At 47.4% G+C, this 7552-nt stretch overlaps 1 long non-coding RNA gene across 1 annotated transcript; it reads left to right on the top strand.

Annotated features, from left to right (window-relative positions):
* Nucleotides 1–480: 480 nt before the first annotated feature.
* On the top strand, nt 481–7066 carry LOC125155624 (uncharacterized). Its single transcript, XR_007148289.1, has 3 exons — nt 481–653; nt 3750–3818; nt 5549–7066. It is a non-coding gene; the product is annotated as an uncharacterized LOC125155624 (long non-coding RNA).
* The last annotated feature ends 486 nt before the right edge of the window (nt 7067–7552 follow it).

Raw genomic sequence — 7552 nt, forward strand, 5'->3', positions numbered from 1 at the left:
TTCCTGAGGAAGCTGCTGGGGGGGAGGCAAATGCTCCTGACTTGTTTTCTTCTTTCCCTTTCCAGTAAGAAAAGTGCTTCCCTCTGCTGTTGAAACACAGAACTGTGCTTGGTGACTTGGAAAATGAAGAAGGTAAAGGATGTTGTTTATGTCCTTTGGTTTAGGGACAGGTTATTAATGAGTGTGAAATACTGTCTTAGATTATCAGTGAGTCAAGGAGCCAAAGCTACTTCAAAGCTTACTTTACTTGGTCGTGAGAAGATGCTGATATACTTTCTATTTGCATATTCATATATGCACATTTGCGTATTCATGCACACATTCATGCACGCAAGATGAAGAATATATCCCCTGTGTGTACAGACTTAACCACGTGCACTTGCTCTAGGCAACTTAGGAAAACAGGATGCACACTCACAATTGACAAGCATCAAACACCAGAAGCTTCTCCTGGCACAGCCCCATCACAGACCAGCATCTCTGACTTTTCTGTTTGCAGGGCTTCCGTCTGGCTCCTGATGCCTGCGTTTTCAGGGGTGTTTCGCTTCCATTAAGATTCTGAGGACACCAGCGGCCTGGAGGATGGCTCGGTTTTCTAGAAGACCCATGGCTGGGGCTCCCTCTACGCCCCTGCGGCCGCCCTGTGGAACAAGGTGAGGGCTGTCACTGGCGGGGGGGCGGTGGTTGGGGAGCGCACATGTTCCACTGCGCTCGGAACACGCAAGCTCTCAGCCCAGCCTGCACAGGGCCGTGTGGGCACAGCAGCCTCTGATGTGTCTCAACTCTGGAAACCCTGACTTTTCAGGCTGTGTCAGAGCCTCCCCCAAACAAAGTGACCAGGCTTGCAGCTGCGCCAGGAGACGAAAGCCCCAGGCAGCAGGCAGCTGCTGGGGAGTGTGTTCCCGGATGGAGCAGCCCTGGGGGTCGTTTGGAGGAGGACAGTGGGGCTTGGGCTCAGGGACAATTCTGGGGGTGGGGTGGGGTGGAGGGGGTACTCTGGGCACACTGAGCAGCGGAGATTCAGTCACACACCTGATGACAACTTCTTGCTAATTGCTTGCTAGCTTCATTCAAATGATCTTTCCATGGAATGGGCCCAAAGGTTTTGCTTGCTTGTTTTTTTTAAATATGAAATTTATTGTCAGATTGGTTTCCATACAATACCCAGTGCTCATCCCCATAGGTGCCCTCCTCAATACCCATCACCCACCCTCCCACCCCCCATCAACCCTCAGTTTGTTCTCAGTTTTTAAGAGTCTCTTATGCTTTGGCTCTCTCCCTCTCTAACCTCTTTTTTTTTTCTTCCCCTCCCCCTTAGACTTCTGTTAAGTTTCTCAGGATCCACATAAGAGTGAAAACATATGGTATCTGTATTTCTCTGTATGACTTATTTCACTTAGCATAACACTCTCCAGTTCCATCCACGTAGCTACAAAAGGCCATATTTCATTCTTTCTCATTGCCACGTAGTATTCCATTGTGTATATAAACCACAATTTCTTTATCCATTCATCCGTTGATGGACATTTAGGCTCTTTCCATAATTTTGCTATTGTTGAAAGTGCTGCTATAAACATTGGGGTCCAAGTGCCCCTATGCATCAGCACTCCTGTATCCCTTGGGTAAATCCCTAGCAGTGCTATTGCTGGGTCATAGAGTAGGTCTATTTTTAATTTTTTTAAAATTTTTTTTTTTTTTTCAACGTTTATTTATTTTTGGGACAGAGAGAGACAGAGCATGAACGGGGGAGGGGCAGAGAGAGAGGGAGACACAGAATCAGAAACAGGCTCCAGGCTCTGAGCCATCAGCCCAGAGCCCGACGCGGGGCTCGAACTCACGGAGTGCAAGATCGTGACCTGGCTGAAGTCGGACGCTCAACCGACTGCGCCACCCAGGCGCCCCAAGTTTTTTGAGGAACCTCCACACTGTTTTCCAGAATGGCTGCACCAGTTTGCATTCCCGCCAACAGTGCAAGAGGTTCCCATTTCTCCTCATCCTCGCCAGCATCTATAGTCTCCTGATTTGTTCACTTTAGCCACTCTGGTGTGAGGTGATATCTGAGTGTGGTTTTGATTTGTATTTCCCTGATGAGGAGTGAGGTTGAGCATCTTTTCATGAGCCTGTTGGCCATCTGGATGTCTTCTTTAGAGAAGTATCTATTCATGTTTTCTTCCCATTTCTTCACTGGATTATTTGTTTTTTGGGTGTGGAGTTTGGTGAGCTCTTTATAGATTTTGGATACTAGCCCTTTGTCCGATATGTCATTTGCAAATATCTTTTCCCATTCCGTTGGTTGCCTTTTAGTTTTGTTGATTGTTTCCTTTGCTGTGCAGAAGCTTTTTATCTTCGTGAGGTCCCAATAGTTCATTTTTGCTTTTAATTCCCTTGACTTCGGGGAATAAACCTAACCAAAGATGTAAAAGATCTGTATGCTGAAAACTATAGAAAGCTTATGAAGGAAATTGAAAAAGATATAAAGAAATGGAAAAACATTCTGTGCTCATGGATTGGAAGAATAAATATTGTTAAAATGTCAATACTACCCAAAGCTATCTACACATTCAATGCAATCCCAATCAAAATTGCACCAGTATTCTTCTCGAAGCTAGAACAAGCAATCCTAAAATTTGTATGGAACCACAAAAGGCCCTGAATAGCCAAAGTAATTTTGAAGGAGAAGACCAAAGCGGGAGGCATCACAATCCTAGACATTAGCCTCTACTACAAAGCTGTAATCATCAAGACAGCATGGTATTGGCACAAAAACAGACATATAGACCAATGGAATAGAATAGAAACCCCACAACCAGACCCACAAAAGTATGGCCAACTAATCTTTGACAAAGCAAGAAAGAACATCCAATGGAAAAAAAGACAGTCTCTTTAACAAATGGTGCTGGGAGAACTGGACAGCAACATGCAGAAGGATGAAACTAGACCACTTTTTTACACCATTCACAAAAAAAAACTCAAAATGGATAAAGGACCTGAATGTGAGACAGGAAACCATCAAAACCCTAGAGGAGAAAACAGGAAAAAACCTCTCTGACCTCAGCCGCAGCAATTGCTTACTTGTTTGTTTTTAAACATACAGTTGAAATAAACAAGAAAAGCTAAATTTTTCAAGCCCCCTCTCTGTCCATTCCCCCAACCTCACTCAAATAGGACTTCTCTCCCTTTCACCCCAGGGCTAATTTGGAGGCATCTAGAGTGCTTGCCATCCTTGGACTTGCAAATCAGTTACAGTCACGTGATGACTCCGTTGCTTCAGTGCCCTGTTCTGATTGGGCCACCTGCTCTGAGGTCTGGAGGCAGCGCAGAGCTTGGCCCCAAGGATCTCAAATATCAAATGTAGAACCAAGGACGCCTACACTCGCACCTTCCCCTTGCCCACTCCCAGTGACTGGCGACCTGCATTGGTCACACTCTGGGAAGGGAATTTTGCCAGATCTTGTAAATGTGTTTTGAACAGATGAGGCCAGATAGGTAGAGCACACAGCATGGCATGGGCTTCAAAGAGGTGTTGTGTCTCTAGCCTGCCCATTTTGCAACGTGAGAGCTAGAAATAAGTTCCCCTCTGATGGTTTGCTGGGTAAAATCCTTGAGGGCAGGGGATATGGCGTGTTCCACTGTATCTCACAGTGGTGTGTGGTGCCTGATGGTCAGCAGAGGTTGGTAGAATGACTGATTAGCTCCTGGCTGTGTGGTGGCACATTAGTCTGTAACGTACCTACTCTTTCCAACTCTAGATGGGAAGGAAGGATCAGCAGGAAATGTACCAGGAAAGGCAACAAGAAATCAAAGCATCTACTCAAAAGGTAGGATTTGCAGTAAGTCATGAAGGTCTAATACTGTACTTTTGTTAAAGGGCCGATGTCCACCCTATTTGTGCCGGACGAACACGGAGAGGGACAGCAGTCACAGAGAAAGAAGGACTTTGGGATTAGATGTCTATTATAAATGGAGGAAGCTTGGGTTTCAGCAATAGAAAAAAGTGTGGCTGATGATGAACTCTAGTTTGGGCATCTTTGGGTGCCTCTAAATGAAAAATTATATTCTGGGGACCCGGAAAGCACTGTAGGAGTCAGAGTGGGTGAAACCTCATCAAAAGCAGTTTCATATTCTCACCCTGAATCTCACTGGAAGGTTAGGTGGGTGGACGACTAGATGTCAGCTCAGGATGAGCTCTACTATCTTGGTGAGCTGTGCTGTGGCACCGGGGCACCTCCTTAGGGCCTGCACCACACCCCCATTTGGGTGGTGCTGAATTTTCCTTCTTTCAGGAGCTAGCAGGATTCAGGCCAGGTGCCCAAAAATATTGTCACTACCCTTTCACTGAAGCTCTCATTCTCTTTGACCACCCACTCAGTGTTCTTGCTGTGGGTTCATTAGGTAGGTCTCTTTTGGTTCCAAGTGACAGAAACCCAACTCAAATGGGCTTACACTGAGAGAGAGAGAGAGAGAGAGGGAGAAGGGAAGGGAAGGAAATGTTATGACTTCCATAACTTGTAAAACATAGGAGTAGGACTCCAAGATTAAGGCCCTGCTGGATTCAGATACTCAGATGATGATATCACCAAGAATCTGTCTTGGCCCATCTCTCAGCTCCAATCACTGGGGCCAGTGGGATTCATGGTTTTAATGACTGGTCAGGAGGGCATCTAGGTGGGATCAGCTGCAACTGAACCACTTGGACAGAGAGGGAGGGCAGGTGGTCCCTCAAAGAAAATTGGATTGTTGTTACCAACTATGGGGCAGTGGTGGGGGGGGCAAGTTTAGATTTCAGTGGGCAAGTACAGTCACTCTATAAGGATTCTTGCATCCTTCCTACATGTAAGTGGTCCTATAGAAACCCTTCTTTCTGCCTAAGCCTTAAGGGCTGGGCTCCTGAATTGGGTCTCTTCATTTCCACTCCTTTCACAGTTCCATTATGAGAGCTGGATGTTGGTGGTTTTTGTTTTGTTTTGTCTTTTGTTAGAAATTTGGGTATTTTCTCGTGGAGGGAAATCATCCAGAGGGCAAATACCATTTCACTTTCTCCAGTCCAGCAAAATAATCAAGAAATCCAATCTCTACTCCTAGATGGGGACAAATGTAAAGTTGCTAAAACCAATTACCTTGGGGACAAAAGAACATGATAGATTTGTCTGAATTGAACTAAAATGTCACATGGTTTGAGCCACATCGCCAGAGAGGTCAGGGTGTTCTCAGCCTGCTGTGGGACACAGTTGACCTTGACTGATATAGGGAGATTAGAGGTTTTGGCCCTTGCTCTGCCACTAGCAACCTGAAGGAGGCTAACTAACTCACTTTTTTCCCTGGTCCTCAGTGTTCTCCTTAGGTTTGGGGCAAGGTGTTTTCTCTCTGGTATAGTCCATTCCCTTCGTAGCAGCTGATTTTTAGCTGATAGTTCAAATCCTTAATAATATGGGTTGTACCTTCCCCAAGTTTTTGGTGGCAGAATTTAGGATTAAAATAAAACTAAGAAGCTTTCTGCCTGATTCAAGAGGAGTGTCAGAGTGACAATAACATTTAACCTTCCTTTCAGGATGAGAGGTACCACATGGCACATGGATATCTTTAGCGTGGACTGGACTTAGTTTCTTGGGACCCAATCAACTATCAGGTGTCCACTGACTTTGTGCACGAAGCTGCCTACCAATGCAAGAAGATGCCCCCTGCATGCCTGAAGCGTCGAGAACATGAGGCAGGGAAGGAGAGATCCATGCACGAGAAACCTGTGACTATAACATTTTTAATATGTAATTGCTCTGTGAGATTTTATTTTTGGAAATGCTATGCCACCAGCCAAGAGATGCTCAGTGTGACTTGGGAAGGTCTTTCTCCTCAGATTTCCAGCTGGACAGACAATGAGGAGGTCATGGTGCATAGTCACACTGTGTGAAGCCCAAGGGCAGGGTCTGTGCCAGGGGCACATGGTGGATGCCGAGTGAACACATGAACATGTGGGTGAGCAGAGAGCTGAGTGCTAAGAGGTATTCCAGCTCCCATGACTGTGAACACAGGGATCTCCCACCTGGAAGGAAAACTCTACACAGGTATAGGAGGATCTGAAAAAATGGACAACACAAAAAATGTGTGTCTGTAAACCGGAGAGAGGGGCTGTGGGGCAGGAGAGATTTCAGATGGAGATGTTACGAGGCTTCGCTTCTGCCCTGGAGGCCTTGTGTGAAAGGAAGCGCTCTCTGCTGCCCTCTGACCACTTCCTCAGGACCCGCTTCACCCTGTGGAGCTGCAGCTGGAAGTGAATCAACCCAGGGAGTGCTGGGAAAACGAAGCTGCTTTAGTGACCACAGGTACCGGCTCATCAGCGTCTTTCTTCTCTGCGCCTGTCCCCACAGGTTCCCCCCTGCCCTGCGTGGTGCAGCGGTTAACCGGAGCGCATCTGGGCAAGAGGTCACACACACACACACACGATGCACACATGGCAGGCTGCAGGTGTGGGAAGACCACTCACCTCACAGCCATGAGGAAGGTGCAGAGCTGTGAGGTAAGGGAATTCAGAGCTGCACAGTGAAAGACCTTTAATCCCACAGCTGAAATCCATCCCCCGCCCCCACTTAGAGAATCAGAGTCTGAGGAGGGCCAGACCCAGGGCTGAGATCTCCCTTTCTTTACAGTCAAGTAACCGTGGTAAGGGAGCCATGCAAGTGTAAGCTCAGTGTAGGACGGAGGGTGCTCCTGGGTTCGATTACAGCGAAGAAGCTGATTCAGCCATCTGTCAGTGGCTGCCTGGGGATGCATTCAGGTCTCAGGGTGTGTTCAAACCAGCTCTGTGGGGGGAAGGACCGAAGAGATGTGGACAGCAAGATGCAAAGGTTAACCTCTGTAGTGGTGATGGGGGCGGGTTTCTGAAGCTGGCAATCAAAGGGCAGGCAGGCCCGCCTCCAAAGCAGTGAGATGGGGCAGGAGACAGCTGGGAGGTGCCTGGGTAGGCTTGCCCGGCACCTGTCCTCCGGCTGCCTCAGGGGCTCAGGCACAGGTGCCAGGGCATGACACAGGGAGGAGAGCCTGGGGCAGGTGAGTGAGACTTAGAAGACAAGAGTGTGCAAAGCAGGGCCTGAGCGGAAGAGGAGCGGACATGTGGGCAGGGATTCTGGGATAGGGGATAGGGGAACAAGTCTCCATTCCTGGATGGCACTGGGTCATGGGCGCTGGAACTGGTTTAAATCTAGACTGGGGTGGGGAGGGGGGGCACCTGGGTGGCTCAGTTGGTTAAGCATCTGACTTTGACTTCGGCTCAGGTCATGATCTCACTGTTTCTGAGTTTGAGCCCCATATTGGGCTCTGCACTGACAGTGCGGAGCCTGCTTGGGATTCTGTCTTTCCCTCTGTCTCTCTACCCCTTCTCCCCAGCCTCTCAAAAAATAAGTAAGTAAATAAATAAACTTTAGATCCAGGTTCTGCCACTTAATAGTTGTGTGTGTAATTTTGGAAAAATTATTTAACCTTTCTGAGCTTTAGTTTCCTTATCTACCAGTGATGATATTTATTGGCTTATTTTGAGGAGTCAGCATGAGAATCCACATAA

Source organism: Prionailurus viverrinus, chromosome F1 (genome assembly GCF_022837055.1).
Source record: "Prionailurus viverrinus isolate Anna chromosome F1, UM_Priviv_1.0, whole genome shotgun sequence".
Classification (NCBI taxonomy): Eukaryota; Metazoa; Chordata; class Mammalia; order Carnivora; family Felidae; genus Prionailurus; species Prionailurus viverrinus.